The 23110-nt window shown below is 41.3% G+C and overlaps 1 protein-coding gene across 4 annotated transcripts in view; it reads left to right on the forward strand.

The window, feature by feature from the left end:
* The window catches only part of lima1a (LIM domain and actin binding 1a), a 143366-nt gene that overhangs the window by 29614 nt on the left and 90642 nt on the right, over positions 1 to 23110 (forward strand). For 2 of the 4 annotated variants that reach the window (XM_072249102.1, XM_072249103.1), the window contains exon 1: positions 2070 to 2089. The exons of the other annotated variants lie outside the window; for them this stretch is intronic. The gene's annotated coding sequence lies outside the window, so the exon portion shown is untranslated. Of the gene's footprint in view, positions 1 to 2069; positions 2090 to 23110 lie in introns of those variants that run through there. 4 annotated transcript variants of the gene reach the window in all.

Below are 23110 nucleotides of genomic sequence, written 5' to 3' on the forward strand. Positions count from 1 at the left end.
CATTTTGAAGTTCATGCTGTAGTCAGTGCCCTCTCTTTACAGAACTTCATACCTTCAACTGTAGTAAGTATTCCTTTTTAATCATTCATGCACTGTTATTGATTGCGCCTGCTGAAATGGTTAAGTGAATACTAGCATAAAGTTAGTATATTGCCTGTATTGCAGTTTGTTGGTGTGGGTCAATTGCATATTCCGATCGTAATGTCTGTTTTGAGGGTTGCCATTTTTTCCTGATCAATATGATGGGCAGCTTTAAGTATCAGCAGTAATTGTATTCTTTGTATTAAATTGGAAGGTTCTAAGTTTTGATCCTTGTTTTTTATTTATATTCCAGCTCCCTCTATCCAATGTGTATATAGGCTATTTTTAGCACAGGGTAGTTGGTTGAAGTGTTCTATTGTGTACATCAGGTATAGTAAATATCATCCCATTGCAGAAATTACAAAAGGACCAAGTTGAGCAGAGAAAGTTGCCAGATGATTCTAGTATAGAGTGACTAATTGGAGGTCTAGGTACTTTTACAGGATATTGGCCCAACACAATGTCATATAAGCATTTGATTAATGTGCTAGAGACACAAAACTGCAGATGTTGGAATCTGGAGCAAAAAGAAACCAACTGCTGGAGGATCTCATCAAAGCGATAGTCGAATCAGGGTCTCAATCCGTAATGTCAACTGTTGTGCCTCCCCAGCTGCTGTCTGACCCACTGAGGTCCTCCAGAATTTTGTTCTATTGGATAAGTTTGTTGTAATCCGTGGAGGTTTAGGTGACAATTAATTTCAACTAGTGTACTTCTGCCCTGACCTGAAAATAACCCTCCAAAGCCTAACTTTGGAGTGTCTATGCTCTAATTCTGAGAGTTTTATACAAGGATTTGGACAATTAAGGATCCCTTCTATCATACAAATATGGTATTTATTTGGATGTGTTTATTGAGTTACCAGGTGAACCTTATCATCTCAAGGCCACTGACACACCACGCCCCCCCAACAACTCCCTGGTTAAGAACATTTGTCTCGTAGGCAGCTCCTGCATGGGAGCTCCCATAATATTAAGTTCAGGAGTCCAATGTACTTGCATGCATTCATTCCTACAATGGCAGAACCAGTTTTCACTCTCGCTCTCTTCTTTTCTCCCCCCCCCACCCCCCATTATTTTTGGTAACGTTCTTTTTAAGCAGTTTTATGTGCTTTTGATGTTATCCATTACTATACTGTAGCGGTATTACTCTATAAAGTGATTTTTGGTGTATTTCTTCAACCTGTGGACATCTGTAAACATGGAACCTGTTTATTACTTGGACCATGTACTGGCTTTGTTTTCAGAATGGGAAGAGTTTAAGATTTGAGTACTTCACAAAACTTGCTTTTTTGTTGTGTTTGTGTCTAGAGACTAGTTTCACTCAACGGACTGAATTTTCTTTCTTCCACACCACCACTACCCAATCCCTATTTTCCAAAATCCAAATCACCAACCATCTGTCTGAGTGCTGTTATGTCAACATGATACTGCCTCTTGAAAGCTACAGTTTAAATAGATTTGACATTTGAGACTTGACCACTGTGGAAACATTGCCCTAAAGTCCTGCCTTTGACATTCTTCAACTGTGTGAAGTCCTATAACTTGAATAACCAGATGTTGGACTTTTGTTCTCCACCATCAAATACATGAAGGCTTCTTTTTGATGCTTTAAATAATTCTTGATCTCTGTCTAGAAAACTGGGGGAATTCATGTCCACACCCTGCTTTTCTATGCCCAACAAACTGAACCTAATACTGTCTCAGGTGAGACTGGGGTTTGACAGTCTTTTTTCTTTCCTTGGTTGCAACTTTACAGTTTGTGCTGAAAACAGTTCTGTAGTCACGTGGGTCTCATCTAGATCTATTGGTCTGTTAGTCTATTGATATTTGCACATATAGAGGAACTGACTATCAAGTAGCACTAACTAGATTCATTCCTCCATGCACATTGCTCATTTCCAGAAAGCTATCTCTTCACTGGTCATTACTGACAGGTTGATGTTTGACCAGTGTTCCAGGGAAACAGATTTATGGATTCAGTAAATGGGACAGAAGACACCCTATGGGTAAGTGTTTTAACTATTTATTAACAAAACAAAGACAAACACTAAAACATTCACTAAAGCATTCAAGTTAGACATATACTTATCCAAGAGTGCACATGGGTCCTCTGTCTGCAGCACACTTCCCATCTTTCTGCGGCACCGGTAGCAACCAAGTCCGTCGCCAAGCCCCCGAAGCGAGAGAGCAGATAGAAAAATACGCACTATATTTAGATGGTAGCAGTACTTTCTCTGAAGCCAGTATCGTGGTGCCAAAAGCAGCCAATGGAAGAGCTGCAGCATTCTTCAAACGGGCCAATCGATAACTAACTGTGGTAATTGATAACTCCACCACACAGAGTGGAAGCAGCTCTCAACCAGCAGATAATGTGTTATCCCTTCACACTACGTACCATCCCTCAAAAGATGTGACACTGACATTTGACACGCAGGCTAGTATAATCCCTGTGGACGCCCCACTATGCTACATATAAGGTGTAAAATACAGTTGGTGGACTACCGTGGTACACTGGATAGTGAATATTGGCCTTATAGTAGTTTCTAGTACTACAAGGCCAATAGTCACTATCCAGTGTACCACAGTAGTCCACTAACCTCTTAGTGTCCTAAGAGGCTGCTAGCTTTCCCCCAGAGTATGATATATCCCACTGACTGATTGGACCTGTGCTTGTTATATCACCTACACAAATATTCTTTTCCCTTGTTGGCTGATGATTCATCCTCAAGAGTTAGGAGCTTTGGATTAGATAAATCATAAGCAGGGAATGAACCAGCTCTTAAGTCACTTATCCACTAAGGCTTAAGTTGTTTAGGGCCGTTGCCATACCATGAGGTGAGGGTGGGTGGTTGAATTGGACTACCTCCTCCCACTTCCCCTCAAAACAGAATACCAAATCCGGGGAAGCTAGACATGTTCCTCCAACACTCCTTTTCCTTCTCATCAAACACCATTTGTATTAGTGGTACCCCTTCTGCAGCATGAATTGGAGTCTTCATACATCAACAGCAATCCAAAACATCAGTGCATTTGCATTTCCGTATGTCATCCACAAGAACTCCTTGCAAGATCTCACACAGCAGGTCATCATCACCACTGCCATCAGCATCCACAACTTCATCATTCACTCTGGTGGCCCACATGGTTGCTGCACCCAAACTTTCCCTAGGTCTTCCTACAACTCCAACTCTTCATCCTTTGGAGGATACAACACTGCTAAGTGGTGAGACATTGGGGACCCACCCTGGCTTGCCAGTCGGGAGTTCATTTTATCCACAACTTGCTGCAGCACATTCAGCCATCCTTAAAGGGTGCAGGTAGGGATCAGCAACTTCATCTACTATTTCAACAGCCCATTGATACGCTTGATTAGCCCTGCTGGCTGTGAGTAGTATGGGATGTGAAACACCCACAAAATGCTGGATTCTGAAGGCCACTCCTGGATTTTGGTTTCAGTAAAATGTGAGCCATTGTCCGATTGGATCTCTCAGAGGATCCCATACATGGATGACTAGTGCCGTAAGCCTTTTATTGTGCCTTCCTGGTCAGCATAACCACACACCACTACCAAGACTCTGGAATATGTGTCAACTATTACCATTTTTTTTAATTCTGTTGTGGCAGAGGCGCAATGTAATTTACTTGCCAGATCTAACCAGCTCCTTTGGATGTGTCCCGAGGAATAACCTGGGCTTAACCTGTTGTTAGGTAGGGCAGCTCGCCTCGTCACCTGACTGACAGACCACAGTATGTGCGGCTTCAGACATGGCTATAAGTAGCACTGAGGCCCCACAGGGGACTGTATTGGCTGTCTTCCTTTTAACCCTGTATACCATGGACTTTAGATACAACACTGAGTCATGTCATCTGCAGAAATTCTCTGATGACTCAGCAATAGCTGGGGTCATAAAGGGAGAACAGGAGGATGAATACGGGGCCCTGGTGGAGGACTTTGTCAAATGGTGCAAGCTGAATCATCTGCAGCTCAACATCAGTAAGACAAATGAGATGGTGATGGACTTTAGGAAGACTAAGCCTGCACTGCTCCGTTACTATCGACGGTGAGGCCATGGATGTGGTGAGGACCTACAAGTACCTGGGATGCACCTGGATGACAGACTTGAGTGGAGCACCAACACAGAGGCTGTGTACAGGAAGGGCCAGAGTCACCTCTACTTCCTGAGGAGACTGAGGTCCTTTGGAGTATGCAGGCCTCTCCTTCACATTTTCTACCAGTCTGTTGTTGCCAATACAATTTTCTATGTGGTGGGGTGCTGCGGCAATGGCATCAACACAGGTGATGCCAACAAGCTCAGTAAACTGATTAGAAAGGCTGGCTCTGTTACAGGAGTCAAACTGGACACGCTGGAGGCTGTGGTAGAACAAAGGACCCTACGGAAAATACTGGCAATTCTGGACAATGTTTCTCACCTTCTGCATGCCACCTTGGCTGAACAGTGGAGCACTTTTAGTAATAGACTAAGACAACAACGCTGCTCCAAAGAGTGCTATATGAAGTCATTCTTCCCCTCGGCCATTAGACTCTATAATGAGTCAACTTATAGCCGGGGAAGTGATGACCCCCTCCTGTTAGACTGTTTGAGGTAACTTATTTATTTTTATTTTTTTCTTATTTCCCTTCTAATATTTGTATATCTCTGCACCAGTAATACTACTTCAAGATCAATAAAGTAGCTATCTATCTGTCATAAGTTAATGCCACCCTTCAAGCCTCTGTCCATTTCCTTATTCCTTCCACCCCTAGATGTCCATTCTTCTGATGTGCCCATACCACCAGCCAACCATGGTCCTCATCCTGAGAAAACACTATTTCCATCATAATCTGTGCCTCTCTCTATCAACAGCAGCATTGTGTGTGGCCTCCCCAGTGTCCTGAGAAGTTTGGGCATCTACATGATAGAGTGTAATCTGCCACTGACATTGCATCCCTCCAGGTAAGTTCCCAAGAAGAGCACCTCCAGAGGGATTGCTCATGCACCATCCCATTCTGCCCATGCCACTGAGGCATCCATACAGCCATGCTGTTAGCCATTGCCCAGGAGTTGGTGTAGGTTCTAACAGGTCCTGTTGCCTCTTGGAGGGGCAGAGTCACCACCACCAGCTCAGCTAATTGGCTAGATCCACCCTCACCTTCCTCTGTAATGACTTTTGTCTGTCACAGAGTAGAAAGCAGCGGCCTCCCACCACTGCTTGCCACTGTGCCAATGGCTAGAGCCATTGGTAAAATTGCTGCTTTTCCTCAAGTCAGGTCATCATTCAGCTTACACCACTGGGCAAGGGATCAGTAGTAGGGACCTCATTATGGGGGCAGTGGTCATCATCAGGTAGGGCCATTACCTGTTCATGGAGACAGCTCACCCTGTTGGGGCTTTTCTCTGATGTCCACAATGTATCACTTGCACTTGACCATGGAAGACGATTGAGTGTGGCACTCTGTGGGTCACATTGTCAGACTTTACCCACTGTATGATAGGGAGGTATGGTCACAGCACAACTGACTCAGAGGCTGTTCGGTATTCAGTGGCCAAGACAGCCCAATAACAGGCCAACAACTGCCTCTCAAAGGGGTTAGACTGAATCGGCGCCTTGGGAAGAGTTTTAGTACAAGACCCCAAGGGGGTGTGACACCCCTTCATCACCTGCCACAGGCTCCACTCAGCCACCCTGGGAATAGCTGAAACCTGCAGTTCAAAAGGCACCCCACTCTGCCTAGAGGCCAATGGGAAAGCCTGTTCTACCATTTGCTTGGCAGTCTAAAGACCACTTGCAGTTCAGGACTCCATTGGAAAGAGGTCTTTTTATGGAAGACATGGTACAAGGTGTGCAGTATCATCATCGGGTGGGAAATATGCTGATGCCAATAACCAAGGAGCCCCACAAAGTGCTGTGTTTTCTCCTTAGAGATGGGGACTGTAGCACTCAAGATCTTGTGCTTGGCCTGATCTGATATCTCCTGCTACCCAGAATACTACAGTATACACAAAAATATAACATTCTGACTAGGGCCCTATATCTTATCAAGGTTGATAGACCAATCACACTCCCACAGAGAGGTGACCACCATGACCAGTGCCTACTATATCACCACCTGTGAGGACCCCGTAACAGAATATCAGTTATATATGGGATACTGATTCAGTAAGGTGTAGCTGTATCCCCTGCAGATCTTGGACTATTATAAAGAGATCTATTAATGTCAGGCTGTGTACATACCCCGGTAGGAGGCAGCAACAGGTGTACTGTCAACCCTCCCAGGTGAAAACAAACTGGACCTGTGGCTCTGGACTCTGAGGGATAGAGAAAAAGGCATTGGCCTGGTCCACTACCGTGCACCTATGCTTTCCCTCTCCACCACCCCTCCCCTCCCGCCCCGTCCTCAACAAGGGTCACCACATTTGGGACAGCCGCTGTGAGGAGTAGGGCATGTCCCATCCCCCTTCTGCACTGGCCACACCAAGCTATTACGGGGAGGTTGCAGGGTGAATGACCCCCCCACCCCCTTCTCATGACAGGGCATATACTGCTTCCCCAATCTCCTTCGGGCCTCCTGGGTTCCTGTACTGTTTGATGTTCACCACCTTGGCAGGGTGGGGGGTGGGGTGCAGGATCACCAAAGGCTCCTACTTCACCAATGCCACCCAAGGGGTAGAATAACCCTTATTTGTCTGCAGGAATCTACCCCTCAGCACATTCATTTCCAGTATGCACTTAAGAGATGCTGCCGCCAAGCCAATCACGGATCTTGGCTGTCCTGGTCTGATGGCCTCCTGCTAGGTAACCTCCTGGGCAGGGAGAAGTGAGCCCCCTAAGCCATGGGACCCTGCCAAATGTCAGGTTTGCCTGGAATGATGGTATGCTTGGCACCGGTGTCCACTACTGCCATCCATCATTGCACATTCCCCTTTCCTCCATGTACTAAGGCCTCGGGTTCCCCAACTAGGAAAGGGCCGCCAAGCATATTTGCCGGGAACTCTAATCCCATCCCTATGGGAGTGGAGTGGGAGGGCACCACCCACCACCTAACCTCTGCTGCCACTGAAGGTCATCTATAGTCTTTTGAAAAGTCTCCAGCAAGGGATGCAGAGAATCCTGCAAAGGATAGAAGGAACTCTTGTCAGGGGAGGGCTTGGGGAATGACTCGACCAGTTCCATTATGGCCAAAACCCTCCCTGTCATCAAGGATATTTTCAAGAGGTGGTACTGCAAGAAGGTGGCGTCCACAATTAAAGCCCCTCACCATCCAGAAAATGCCGTCTTCACGTTACTGCCATTAGAGAGGAGGTAGATGAGCTGGGCCCACCACGTAAGCGCCATCACAAAGAAGGCATAACAGCGCCTCTGCTTTCTTAGAAGTTTGTGCAGATTTGGCATGTCATCTAAAACTTGGATAAACTTATATATGCATAGTGATGAGTATCCTGACAGGTTACATCATGCCTGGTGTGTAAACACCAATGCCCAAGAATGTGATATTGAGTAAGAACGGATGCTGGTCATTGCTCAGTGGTTAATGCCCTCCTGAAGAGGAAGGTTGTGGTTTCATGTCCCACTTCAGAAACTTGAACAGCCTAGTCAAATCTGGCACCCCAATGTAGCACTGAGAACATAAGGCAAATTTTTGCTTTACTTGTTGCTTAACCAATCTTTCATCATGGCTAAAATTTTCCCGTCCTGACCACATCCTCGTAAATCTTCACTGCACCGTCTAGTAAAGCAGTTGTGTTCAAAATTGGGAGTGAATTATTTTAGTAAATGTGTCATTCCAGCTAGCTCATTTTTTTTTCTACATGGTAATATTGTCCAGGCCATAAGAACCAAAAATATTGATACTTGCTGCTTTTACACTGTAATTATTGGAAACATATGCTATTTAAAATATTAATGGACCTACGTATGCTTTGACTATACCCAATGACTTGGCCGCTACAGCTGTCTTTGGCAATTAATACCACAGATTCACCACCCTCTGTCTAAAGAAATTGTTCCTCATCTCTGTTCTAAAGGAATTTTCTTCTATTCTGAGGCTGTCCACCCTGACCCTCAACTCTCCCACTATTAGAAATATCCGCTCCACCTTCTTGGTTGAATGGTGCTGCAGATTATTTGATATCCATCCAGAGAATGGCCAAATCCCAATTTAACTCTTGCCTAAAAATGGCACATCTGACAATGTACCAGTCCCTTAGCATGAGTTAAGCACTCCAGTTAACAATTTAGCATGTTCTAGTGACCCTTTGGTTCAGAGGTGAGAGATTAATTAGTGAGCTACATTGCAAAATAACTATGGTTGAATTGTTCAACACCTAATTCCTGGCAGTTTTTTATTGCGTAATAATAAGTACTTTATTGATCCTGATTGGGAAATTATTTTGTTACAGCAGCAACATTTAAAAACACACTTAGCAATAATAATATTAACTAATAATAAGGTACAGAATAATGTACGCAATAATAATTTACCAATGTGCATGCAATAAAAATGTAAGTGCTTCACAGGCACATAACATATCACAACTGGTAACAGTGAAGATATTTTCAGAGATGGAACATTTGCTAAATCCAAGGAGTAAGTTTTAAAGAACTGCTTAAACCAGAAAGGAGCTGGGGAATATAAGGAATTCCAGTTCTTGGGGCCAAGGCAGCTGCGAGCACAGCTGCTGGTGGTGGAGTGGAGGACACCCGATGGGTGGAAGAGGTCAGGGTGGAGAAATATCTGGAAAGCTCATGGAGCTGGAGTTAGTTCAGAGTGGATTTGTCCTGCAATCGATGCTACACTGGATTCCGACCAGATAGCATTAATTTAAAACTTCTGCTTCTAGTTTAGCTATTCTGCACCTCTGATGAAATTGTCTTGTTGCAAGTTAAGCTACGGCAAGCTGAGTTTTAGATGGACTTGGGAGTTTTTTTTGTTGATGGTGGAAAGGAAGCCAGGAGAGCAATGGCATTGTCAAGTCAGGCTATTCAAAGATATGGCCAAGTATTGTGGAGGCAAATAAACTGAGGCAGAGAGATTTGTTCAATATGGTCGGTGGTCCAGTCCTGATCAGGGAATGGATGCAAGTCAGTGCGTGTTGTTTTTTTTTTGGTGTGGTGGTGGTTACATTGCACTTGTTTATAGTGGAAGTGTCCTTAACTATTCTAAAACCACAAAACTTTTCCATTATATTGCTTTCATAATTCTACTTCCTTCAGGGATGAGCAATGTTATCTGCATGTTTTTAAAATTAATCCTTCCTTTCAAAATGAAACTTCCACCTGTAAAGCTATCATATTTTGTGTTTGAGAAGGCCGCAGTTTAAGACTGGTTACCAAATGTGTAGTACTTGCTTTAATCCAGTGTTGATTGGTATTAATGAGTCTGTTCAATAATACACATCAAGCTTGAATGAAATTAATCTGATGTTTAACTTGAACGCTGTAACTGTAATTTGTGTGTGAAGTGAATGAGCCAACACATCTTACTCAGTCTATTACCAATGCTTGATTTCTTGCGGCCGTACATGTTTTTGACAGGCCTGCAGCATGACTGGGCCTTGATACCAGGATCTTGAAGCCCTGGACCATCCTGATAATCTGATAACTTGCTACTGTCAAAAGCTTTAAAACTACTATATAAATGTCTGTTTAGTGACAATTATTTAAATTTTACTGTTCTTAAACTTTTAATTGCTAGAATTGAATTACTAGATTAAGAGAAAAAACAAAACTGAAACCACTTGCCTATACTTGTCTTTCTTTAAATAGATTAACAGGGCAGGCTGTACATAGATCAGAAAAATACATCTGGTCTCTCTGTCTGGTACACTGAAGCATGTGATCCATTATAGGGCAGTTGACCAATTAAATATACATTTCAAGGCAAAGCCAAGATGGTGTCTACTACCCATCATGGGTTTTCATCGTCAAAGATGAGATAAATCCGATTGATTGCTGCACTGTGTTGTGTTTGATCTGCAGTCTGCTTAAGTGGGATGCCATTGCTCTTACTTGACATGTATGTACATGTTTAAATCATTATATTACATCCAGGCAACACACATCAAAGTTACTGGTGAACGCAGCAGGCCAGGCAGCATCTCTAGGAAGAGGTACTGACGAAAGGTCTCGGCCCGAAACGTCGACTGTACCTCTTCCTAGAGATGCTGCCTGGCCTGCTGCGTTCACCAGCAACTTTGATGTGTGTTGCTTGAATTTCCAGTATCTGCAGATTTGCTCGTGTTTGCGATATTACATCCAGTGGCATTTTGGGTCAATTAACAGAACAATCACTGTTTTGCAGTTGATGGTTTTATTCTGTTGAACTAAAATATTGTATCCCATATCTAAGGTGTGAGATGAATGCAAAATGTTTAGAGTCCTTATGAATAACCAAATAAACAGCAAAGTACTTTGGATGCTGGGCATCAAAAATAAAAAAAAAACAGGAAATGCTTGGCAAGTGTACCTGTGGATTTTATTTTTTATCTTTTCTCTGTTTGAAGTGTAGAGAAGATCCAACTTTTTCTGTTTTGATCATGAAAAATAACATTGGTCCCTGATTCAGACTAAGCCATCTAACAGCCTTGAATCAGACCTCGGTTGTCAAGGCATTCTGATTTTCAGCAAATGCCTGTCTTCTGAATGAACAAGTATGCAATAAATCCTCGAGCTATCGCTGTTGTTTCTATAGACTACTGCGCATGCTTAATATACCCCCCCGCCCTTTTGGTTCAGCATGAGCTGATCTACAAAGTGGTTTAAATGTGTGGTGTTTGGGCATTGTAGATGTTTGATGTATCTAAACTTCAATCTGAAAGTTGAATGCTTTCTGAAAGACCTTCAGAGCTTTGGGGTGATTATATAATTTTGTTTTGGACTGACATTCAATGAGATCTTGCATTAAGAAACACTTCTGGCAGATTATAAATGTCAAAACAATGATTCCTTTAAAATAAGCTTTCCTGCAACAAGTTAGTTTAACTTATCAAGCCAAGCAGGCACATTATCTGTTGGTAACATAGCCATATTATTTGGTTATAAATAGCTGCAAAGTAGCTATTGTATCTTTTAAACAACAAGGCTGTGTCCTGCTGTTTTTTTTACATTGAAAAATGACAATGCTTTTTTTATTGCTCTAATCTGATATTTGGAGATATAAATTGTAATTTAAACAATATTGTAATGTGTGTACATAAACTTCAGTGTCCATTTTGTTCACCATAAAATCAACCAAGAGTCACTTTGTTGCAAGGCATATAGTGAATGATTTGTGTGACTCCAGATCAGTTTTGCACAATCAATGTAAAAATAGCTTCTCCATGGAGAAATCCAACTACCACCTGCAGTCCGATAAGATGGACTTGTAGATGCTTGGCTTGTTAATATTCTCTTGACCATAGGAGTTCCAAATTTGGTGTGTTTTTCAGGTAGCTGATGTGTGCCAAGGGATTTGGTTTACAGAGCACAAAGTAAAGGAATTGGCTAGAGACGCACAATCTGGAAATCAAAAAGTGCTTTAAGATTTTAATGTTGAAATTGACAGGTAATTTGATAGCAACAATGCTTTGATGCAAATGTGACAAATAAAGCTAATCTAATCTGTAAACTCTTAAGGTCACAATGCTAAATTGATAAATTGAATGTGTGATGCAGCTTTGTGTCTGTTGAACTAGCCTGTCCTGATGGTCCTTTTTATTTGAATGTGTCTTAAGAGCTTTAGTTCTGAGCACTTAGTCTTCAGGGCACCCCAAAATCATTCAAAGTACATTTATTATCAAAGTATGTGTGCAATATACAGCCCTGAGATTCCTGTTCTACACAGACAGCCATAAAACAAGAACCATGAAACCCATTCAAAGAAAAGAAACATCAACCCCCGGTGCAAAAAAGTTTGCACAAACTGCAACAAGATAACAAACAAAATCACAGAATATAAAACACAAAGTCAAAAGACGTATTTCAGTTCAGCTCTGTGCTCATTATCTGCAGGCTGCCCTGATTCAAAAATTGCCAAAAAGGAGTGACTAAAACTAGAACACACTTCATAAACCTGAATTAGAGTCCAAATCTACAGAAAACAACAGTTAAACCTTGCTCTGGCAAGAAGATACTTTTGTAGCTTTAATTTCTCAGTTGTTGTAAAATTATAGAACATTAATTCTACAACTGTAATTGGTATTCTGTGCTCTAAACAATTAATACATCTTGCTTACCGAAAGCTTTACTGTTGGGCTATTATGTTTTGCTTTGTAAATTAGTGGGGTGGCTTGCATACCATGTAGACAGCTAGAACGCAACATCCATGGTTGACCCTGATCAGTGGCTGTTTCTGATTCATCAATTGGCAAACTTTAGCAATTTAGAACATCTGCTACTTGATTTTTTTTAAATCTAACTTTTTTTCCCTCATTTTCTTGGGAGGAACAAAGTTGGAAGTTACAAGCTGTAACATCGTATGCACATGCCTCCTCTGTCAGCTTTTTCTTTGCAGGATGCAATTGGCAGAGATTTCTGGACAGGGCATCACATCCTTTTTCCCCCTCAAACTGGCAAATATTATTTGAAGCATTTTACAATGGAAACTGATAAAATGCAAATAGGGAACTTTTAGATCAGAATTGTGTTTGCAGCACTAAAGAAAGCCACTTACCCTTTCTAAGTCTGTACTAGCTCTATATAGGAGCAATCCAACTAGTCCTATGCCCCAGCTAATCCTCATAATATTATTTGCTTTCAGATAGCTAACTTCCTTACGTTTGAGTGCTATAATTGAATCTGCTTCCACACTCCAGGCAGTATAGATTTGCTCTAGTGTACTGTGTTTGTGCTTTTTTTTTACAATATTGTCACTTTTGGTTCTCCTGACGATTGCCATTCTTGACCCCTTTGCCAATGGGTACAGTTATTTACGATCTTCAATGTCTATGGCCTCTACGATTTTAAATACATCTTAATGATTGCCTATCTCTTCTGTTTCAAAGGGATTTCCAGATTCCCAAATTTCCAAAGTTTCTCATCCCTGGGATAGCAGCAAATCTCTCCTATGAAAAGCTTTTTAAAATTTTTCTTATAAATGGGTCACCTTGAACTGCACACACCACTCCAGTTGTGGCTGAATCATAAAGGCTTGACAGGACTTCCTTGTTCTTTTACATAATGCTACAATTTGTAAAGCTCAGAATCCCTTATTTATTTAGAGGTACAGAATGTTAATAGTGCCTTCCAGCCTAATGAGCCTGCACTGTCCAATTGCACCCATGTAATCTATTACCATACTCAACCGTATGTCCTTGGAATGTGCAAGGAAACCAGAGCACCTAGAGGAAACCCACGTGGTCACAGTACAAACTCCTTACAGACAGTGGCAGAATTGAACCAAGGTCACTGGTGCTTTAATATTGTTACTCTTACTGCCATGCTACCACCGATATGCTTTTTTAAAAAAAAACACTTTCTCAACTTGCATCGCCACTTTCCCTGAGCTGATCCCCACATATCTTTCAGTTCTTGTGCTCTCTGGTTTGTATTGGCTCTTCTCATTTCTTGCCATGTCTCCACATTAAGTTTGAAATTCTACTTATCTGCCCATTCCACCAGCTTGTCTCCAGCTCCTTCAGAATCAGGTTTATTATCACTGGCATGTGACATGAAATTTGTTAACTTAGCAGCAGCAGTTCAATGCAATACATCCAGAAGAGAAAAAAATAAATTAAATAAAAAAAATAAATAAACAAGTAAATCAATTACAGTATATGTATATTGAATAGATGAAAAACCATGCAAAAAACAGAAATGCTGTATATTTTAGAAAGTGAGGTCGTGTCCAAGGGTTCAATGTCCATTTAGGAATCGTATGGCAGAGGGGAAGAGGCTGTTCCTGAATCACTGAGTGTGTGCCTTCAGGCTTCCGTACCTCCTACCTGATGGTAACAGTGAGAAAAGGGCATGCCCTGGGTGCTGGAGGTCCTTAATAATGGACGCTGCCTTTCTGAGACACCACTCCCTGAAGATGTCCTGGGTACTTTGTAGGCTAGTACCCAAGATGGAGCTGACTAGATTTACAACCTTCTGCAGCTTCTTTTGGTCCTGTGCAATAGCCCCTCCATACCAGACAGTGATACTGCCTGTCAGAATGCTCTCCATGGTACAAATATAGAAGTTCCTGAGTGTATTTGTTGACATGCCAAATCTCTTCAAACTCATAATGTACAGCCGCTGCCTTGCCTTCTTTATATCTACATCAATATGTTGGGACCAGGTTAGATCCTTAGAGATCTTGACACCCAGAAACTTGAAACTGCTTACTCTCTCCACTTCTGATCCCTCTGAGGGATGTGTTGGTATGTGTTCCTTTGTCTTGCCCTTCCTGAAGTCCACAATCAGCTCTTTTGTCTTACTGATGTTGAGTGCCAGGTTGTTGCTGTGACACCACTCCACTAGTTGATATATCTCGCTCCTGTACGCCCTCTTGACATCACCTGAGATTCTACCAACAATGGTTGTATCATCAGCAAATTTTATAGATGGTATTTGAGCTATGCCTAGCCACACAGTCGTGGGTATATAGAGAGTAGAGCAGTGGGCTAAGCACACACCCCTGAGGTGCGCCAGTGTTGATCATCAGTGGAGAGGAGATGTTATCACCAATCTGCACAGACTGTGGTCTTCCGGTTAGGAAGTCGAGGATCCAATGGCAGAGGGAGGTACAGAGGCCCAGGTTCTGCAACTTCCCAATCAGGATTGTGGGAATGATGGTATTAAATGCTGAGCTATGGTCAATGAACAGCATCCTGACCTGGGTGCGTGTGTTGTCCAGGTGGTCTAAAGCCGTGTGGAGAGCCATTGAGATTGCATCTGCCGTTGACCTATTGTGGTGATGGGTAAATTGCAATGGGTCCAGGTCCTTGCTGAGGCAGGAGTTCAGTCTAGTCATAACCAACCTCTCAAAGCATTTCATCACTGTAGATGTGAGTGCTACTGGGCAATAGTCATTAAGGCAGCCCACGTTATTTTTCTTAGGCAGTGGTATAATTGTTGCCTTTTTGAAGCAAGTGGGAACTTCTGCCCGTAGCAGTGAGAGGTTGCTATCCTTGCACATCATGACATCTCCAAACTTATCTGTCCATTTTATGCCCCCTTCATTTCCAATCTGGATGAAGGGTCCCAGCCTGAAACTCTGACTGTTTATTCATTTCTATGGTTGCTACCTGATCTGCTGAGTTCTTCCAGCATTGTGTGTGAGTGTGTGTGTGTTGCTCCAAACTTTGTCATCTGCAAATTTCAAAATGATACGTTGAAGCCCATACAAATTAGGTAAAGTACTGACCCTTTAGAAATTCCACTGTACTCTTCCCTCCTGTCTGGTAAAAGATGTTTCACTGATACCATTGCTGTTGTTTGGACAATTTCCTATTCATGCTGCTACAGCCCTTTTTTTTTTATTTCAATGGCTTCACACCTGATGACTAACCTATAATCAAATACTCTTTATATACTGGAATATCCTGATCAACCCATACTGTTGCTTCAAAAAAAAACTACTACTGTTAGCTGAACAAAATTTGATTTTGACCATCCCTTCCATCCACATTTGTCCAAGTGTTAGATGCTGCTCGATACGCTGATCCAGCATCCTCCAACAGTTTTTTTTTTGCTCCAGATTCCAGCACCTCAAGTTCAAGTTTATTGTCATCTGACAAAGTGCAACATTATGTATGATCAAACAAAACAACATTCCTCTGGATTATGGATGGTGTACCCACACAATGTATATTACACACAACCCATAGAGCAAAATATTACCACAAATAAGTTAGTAAGATATAATTCAAAATGCATGTAGTGCACAGCACAGGTAAACGGGTAAACAGCTCACTGACCTGGTGATGAGACATCGATGGTGGAAGGGTATTCATTAGTCTCACAGCCTAGGGGATAAACCTGTTACTCAGTCTGACAATCCTAGTCCTGATGCTCCTGTACCTCCTTTCTGACGGCCGTGAGTCAAAGAGATTGTGGGATGGGTGGTAGGGATCTTCAACAATGCTTTGGGCCCTTCACATACAGCACTCCCAGTAAATATCACCAATAGTGGGGGAGGGAGACCCTGATGGTCCTCTCGGTGGTTTTTACTGTCCTCTGTAGGGTGTCGCAGTCTGATGCCTTGCAGCTTCTGTACCACACAGTGATGCAGTCAGACTGGATACTCTCAATGATAGACCTGTAGAAAGTTGTTAGAATGGGGACAGGGAGTCTTGCACGCCTCAGTCTTCTCTGAAAGTGTAGATGCTGCTGTTGTGCTTTCTTGACTAGCGAGGAAGTGTTGTGGGTCCAGGTTAGGTAATCCGTTATATGCACACCAAGGAACTTTGTGCTGTTCACTCTCTCCACGCCAGAGCCATTGATGTTCAATGGAGAGTGGCTGACCTGTGCCTTCCTGAAGTCCACAATCAGCTCTTTTGTCCTCTCCACGTTGAAACTCAGGTTGTTGTCCTCACACCATTTGACAAGCCTCTCTACCTTCTCTCTGTCTGCTGACTCATCATTGTTGCTGATGGGGCCAACCACTGTTGTACCATCAGTGAACTTGATGATGTGGTTTGAGTTGGATCTGGCAGAGCAGTTGTGAGTCAGCAGGGTGAACACAACCCTTGGGGGGAGGGGGCATCAGTGTTCAACGTGATGGAGCTTGAGATGTTGTTGCCAACTCAGACTGACTGGGGTCTCTCCGTCAAGAAGGCCAAGATCCAGTTACAGAGAGGGGTGTTGAGTCCCAATACCCACCAGCCTCTCAGGGATGATCATGGTAAATGCCAAGCTGAAGTCAATGAACAACATCCTGGCATCTGAGACATAGTTTTTCAGGTGGGACAGGATGGTGGGGAGGGCTAAGGCTATGGCATCATTAATGGACCAGTTTGAGAGGTAGGTGAACTGGAAAGGTCCAATGTAGCTAGAAGGTGGTATTTTGTACAATCCATTACCAGTCCTTCAAAGCACTTCATGATTGTTGAGGTCAGTGCTACTTGGCGGTAGTCATTTAGTCCAGTTACCGTTGCTCTCATGGGCACCAGAATGATGGTAGCTACCTTGAACCCTGCAGGGACCATGGACTGTTGCAAAGAGATGTTAAAGATGTGCATTAAAGTCTCTGTTAGCTGGGCCATACAATCCCCAATTACCTGACCAGGAACGTTGTCCGGCCCTGCAGCTTTGCATGGGTTTACCCTGACTGGGGTTCTCCTCAACTTGGCCGTGGCCAGACAGGGTGCCTGTTCCTCTGGAGGAGAGGGGGCGTTTCTCTATATTACACCATTTAACGTGTCAAATCATACATAGAAGGCATTCAGCCTCTCAGAAAGGGAGGAGATCTGCTGTCTTGTGTGTCCAAGTGACTGTTAATTTTCACCATGAAGGTTAAAGTGTTCTGTAGTTAGTGGATTATCCTTGCATGTTGGTGTAACACTTGCAGTCTAGCCCCTGGACACACCCCTGAAACTATAGATTATGTTCAGAGCCTCTGCAATTTCCTCCTTCTCTGGGGAATCTTGGATAAATCCCATTTTGACCATGCAATTATGTCTACTTTAAGTGCAGCTAGCACATTGACTGCTTTTTGATTCATCCAAAACCTCATTGTATCTTCCTTTCAGAATCCAGCACATGTACATCTCATGCCCTCTACCTTCATCTCGTATTTGGTTTTCTACTCAGCCTTTCACTTTTCCTTTACAACACTTTGTTCCTGTTCACTTGCTTACAGAATAATTTGCATTTTTTAAAATCTCTTGCTTTGGTTTGTACAGCTCTTTGGTCAACATAGGTTGTTTTTAAATGTGCTTTATAAGTAAATTTGACTTGACTTTTGTTGGGGGGGGGGGGCAAAAAAAAAAGGCTTCCTGTAAGCAGCCTAGTTCTTGCTCATGTTATCAGTCTGGCATCTGATTGTTCTGTTTAGTTTTCCATCTATCCCTTGGTTATCCAGAGTGCTCTGAAATTAATATCCTATGAGAAAGAAGAGTATGGAATGCATGCAGATCATGGCTGAAATATTTGCATCCTTTGAAAACCTTTTTTGTTCAGTTATTTTTGCCTGCCAAGCTTTGATTCCAAATCTGTACTTACCCGATTGAAGTTGGCCTGCCTTGAATTGACTGTTCTTACATGGTATGCCGTACAGACTTTTCCATAGCTATTCTAAACCTTGTCTTATGGTTGTTGTTTCCTAGATGTTCCCCCACTGACACACTCAACTTGGATCATTTTCCAGAACCAAGCTCAGCAATGAAACCTTCCTCATTAGGCTAAAAGTATAGTGACCATGAAGGTGTCTTAAATATCCTTCAGAAATTTCTCCCTCCTTTTGTTTATGTTATTGCTTTTCCAGTCTATATTTAGATAGTTGTTCCTTCACCAGTGTAACCAAGTGGGGGACAAGGCCATGATTACAATTTACCTACAAACTTGATTGTTGGCAGCCTGTAGGATGGTCTCTGTACTGTAACAATATATTGTTTCTCAATTCTAAACAGATTCCATCATTGTTTGTTCCAGAGCATTCTCTCCCTCTCTAACATTGCAGTTTTCACCTTGGTCAATACTGACACTGCCCCACCTTTCTTCCTTTCACTATCTTTCCTGAGCCTTTTGTACCCAAGAATGTTTAGATTCATTTTGTCTCTATCTAAGCCATGCCTTGATTGCTCCTACATGGTTAATTGTACCTACAACTCCCTAATCTTGTTTAACCTGTTTCTTGGGTTTACATTTCATGTATGTAAACATATTTTAAACCATCCACCAATCTTTTAGTCTGGTCCTGTCTGATAACTTCTTGATTTGTGTTATTTATCTCTCTCTCAGTCCTTTGCAACTGTCTATTTGTGTTAATATCAACCTGCAAAAGCTGAGGGTGGGAATACTGTTCACAATGAATCTTTAAAATAACACCAACTGCAAGTACATGGCAAGGACATTTTTTCCACTGGACTTTCTTAGTTGATCTAATTCGACTGAGGGCAAGTGAGTTTTGTTTATTTTTAAATTATTATACAAATATGCTTTTTAAAACTTGCTAGAATGTGATATTTTAATTTATGTCAGGGTGAGTGTCTGTTGAATGCTAGTTAATTATTTTAATTAATTGGGGTGGTTGTGATTTGTAGTGCAGGGTATTTTCTTGTTTCAAGTTCTTTGCAGTTGGAAACTTTCACAATAAGATATTGTTAAGATAGCACTTAAAAAGCTTGTTTTTTAAAAAAATCCATGCATTTACCTTTCACTGTGCTGCATATTTCAGCAGCAGAAGATAAGATAATGTGTTTGATCCTCTTACTGACGTTTTCACAGATATTTAAAAGTGTAAGAAATCCTACTCTGATTTTATTTAGAATACTTTCAATTGTTGCTGTTTTAAAATACCTTTCTTAAAGAATTCCAAGAACTATCTGTGAAGTATTTACCATCATGCATTCCCTATTGAAATGATTGTAAAATCCATTGGAAATTCTATTGCACCTGGCCCTGACACACCTAGAAAACAAGGTCACTTGTGTCAGATTGTGGTGTCTGGATTATACAGAGGAGTTGCAGCAGAACTATGATAACCCCTTTCTGTGAATTAAGATTCTGATGAGTTCTCAGCTAAACAAAACCAAAGTTAAAGAGAAACTAAGAACTAGAATAATAAATTAGCAAAACGCACAAAATGCTGGAGGAACTGTGGAGACAGATTTATCTACTGATAGCTGTGAGAGTCAGTAGGTTTATAAAAGTTTTTTTTTACTTCCAACTTCTACCCTGCCCTCAAATTTACTTGGTCCATCTCTGACACCTTTCTTCTCTTTCTCAGCCTCTCTGTCTCCATCTCTACAGACAGAGTATCTACTGATATCTTTTACAAACCTACTGACTCTCAGTTATCTTTTGAGTTCATCAGGCATTTTATGTGTGTTACTCAAGAGTTCCAGAGTCTGCAGAATCTCTTGTGTTAATAATAAACGAGTCTTTATTGAGTGTATAAAAATTTATTTATTATGTGGAAAAAATGTTCCCTTGTTTTGTGCACAAAGCAAGCAAAGTATACTGATAAGAAACACGTCATTGAGATCTGCTCCTTGTTAACAAGATTATATTGCATGATCTCTTTCCTGTAATTCTCACAGCCATTTAGCCATCTGTTTTGACACAATGTTTTGAAATGCTTTCTCTTACCCCCCTCTCGCTCTTTCTATTTCTTCTGCCCTACTTTAGATGCAAGTATTTTAAATGCTCTTTTTAACAGTTTACAGTCCTAGTGAATTTTCATCCCATCCTAAGGTGTCTCCTACATTTCCTTTAGATACATGACATGAACCATGTGCATATCCATGCTGATTTGTGGACAGTTTTTGGATGCACTGGGCAGGGTTTTTATTTTAATGTTTTTCTTAGGTTCATAGATTTGGCAATTATTATTTCATCTCTAAATGTACCTTTCCATGATGTCTGCAATGATTAGGGCATTGAACATTAAGAAAAATGATCTACACTGATCTGTTTTGGACAACTTTAAACCTATTTCCAATCTGCCTTTTGGAAGTAAAATTTTAGAAAAAGTAGTTTTTTGACAATTAATTGATTAGTTGAATAAAAAACCTGATTGATCTAAAACCTGCATTACCAAACTACATTGCTTAAGGTAGTACGGGTAACATATCAGTTCTTGTTCTTTTAGATTTGATGGCAGCACTTGATGCTGTAGGTCATAGCGTTCTTATAAACCACCTTAGTCAACAGATAGGCCTTTCTGGTAGTGCCTTAAGCTGGTTTCATTTATGTATAACAAAGAAAATTCTTTGTTAGCTGTGGTGGTGATTGCGTGTCTAAAATCCATGACATTATGTTTTGTGCACCCATTGGGTCAGATTATTTCAAAACACAAGGTGAATTACCACAGCTATACAGACAACTGTAATAGACACACAACTGTATTTGTCTATTACACCAGATGACCCTGAGGCTCTAAACCCTCTGGTCTGGTGTCCTACTAGCATTACAGAATGGATGAATTAGAATTTTGTTAAACTAAATACTGTAAGGAAAAAAAACAAACTTTGGTTATTGGTAGCAATAAATACAAGTGTAAATCTTAGAAATAAACTTGATCATCTGGCCTTACAAATCAGCCAGGAGTAAAGTATTTAGGCATTATTATTGACTCTGAGCTAAATTTCAAATCAGATATTAACCATATTATTAAAAATGTTCTTTCATTTAAGGAACATTGTAAGAGTTTGATTTCTTATAATATCTCAAGATGCAGAGAAATTGATACACACTTTGTTTTAGCTGACTAGACTACTGTAATGCACACATTTCTGAACTGTCTGAGAAAGATATAAATCAGCTGCAATTTGTTCAAAATGCAGCAGTAAGAATCTTTTTTTAAAAAAAAAAAGAAAATCTGAGCACATTTCACCAGTTTTGACATCATTATACCGGCTGTCCATGTCCTTTTAAGATCAATTTTTAAAAACTCTTAATTATATAAAAGGCTCTGAATAATTTAGATCCTCGGTATATTTTGGAGTGTCTATCCCCTTGCATCCCTAATTGTAATCTTAGATCTGCGAATAGTGGTTTGCTTAGTGTTCCTAGAGCCAAGCATATAAGAACTGGTGAAGTGGCCTTTTGCTCTTACGCTCCAAAAATCTGGAATACACTACGGACTGAGATACACCAGGCTAGTACTGAGGAATGCTTCAAAACACTTTAAAAACCTACTTTTTAAATTTGGCCTACTTATAGGATTACTTAATGCCCGTTGAAGTTAATTACATTTATATAATTTTGTATATTCAATTATATTTTATTCTATATAATGTTCATCTTATTAATTTTAATTTTGTCTTGTATTTATGACTATATTGATTTATCTTTACTATGTAAAATACTTTGAGCCTGTATCTTAATGTACGACACATGCTATATAAATTTATTATTATTGACTTTTCCCTTCAGTGTTTTACTTCAAAGTTCAAAGTAAATTTATTATTAAGGTACACGTTAGCATAGATGCATTTTCTTGCAGGCATTTACAGGTACAGAAAGAAATACAATAAAATTTAATAAAACATAAACACATGAAGACTGACAAACAACAAATGTGCAAAAGAAGACAAAAGACAAACTGCAAATAAAAATAATACTAAAAACAAGTTGTAAAGAGTCCTTGAAAGGACTGTAGGTTGTAGAATCAGTTCAGAGTGGTGGTGATTGCTGGTTCATGAGGCTGATGGTTGTAGGGTAATAACTGTTCCTAAACCTTGTGGTGTGGGAACAGAGGTGAGAAGAGGGTGTGACCTGGAATGGGGGGGGGGGGGGAGAGGGGGAGTTGTGACTTTGAAGGTGGATGCTGTTTTTTTTGTGTGGCAGCACTCTGTGATGAACTGGGCTGTATCCACCACTTTCTGTGCCTCTTCTGTTCCTGGGTATTATCGTTTCCCTGCCAGGCCAACTAGGATACTCTCCACTGTGCATCTACAGAAATGTGTTAAAGTTTTTGGTGACATGCTGAATCTACGCAAACTTCTAGATTTGTGCCGCCTTTGTGATAACACTTGTGTGCTGGTCTAAGAACAGCTGCTTTAACATAATAACACCAAGGACTTTAAAGCTACTGACCTTCATCCAGCTCCGTTCTCCCAATGTGGACTGGCTCATACACCTCATGTAGTCGAAAATCAGCTCTTTAGTTTTGCTGATGTTGAGTGAGAGGTGAGCATTGAGCTACCACTCAGCCAAACTTTCAGTCTCTCTGCCTTACAGTACGTGCCCATTTGTCACCACCTTTGATTTGGCCAGCAACAGTGGTGTTGTCACCAAACTTAAATATGGCATTGAAACTGTTCTTAGCCACGCGGTCATAGGTATAAAGTGAGTAAGGCACAGTGCTAAGCACATAGTGCTGTGGGGCAGTTGTGCTAATGGTGAGACTTGCAAAATGCAGTAGAATTCTCCTAGATTTTCCCTCTGAGCCCTATGAGTAT

The sequence above is a fragment of the Mobula birostris genome, chromosome X (genome assembly GCF_030028105.1).
Source record: "Mobula birostris isolate sMobBir1 chromosome X, sMobBir1.hap1, whole genome shotgun sequence".
In the NCBI taxonomy this organism is placed as follows: domain Eukaryota; kingdom Metazoa; phylum Chordata; class Chondrichthyes; order Myliobatiformes; family Myliobatidae; genus Mobula; species Mobula birostris.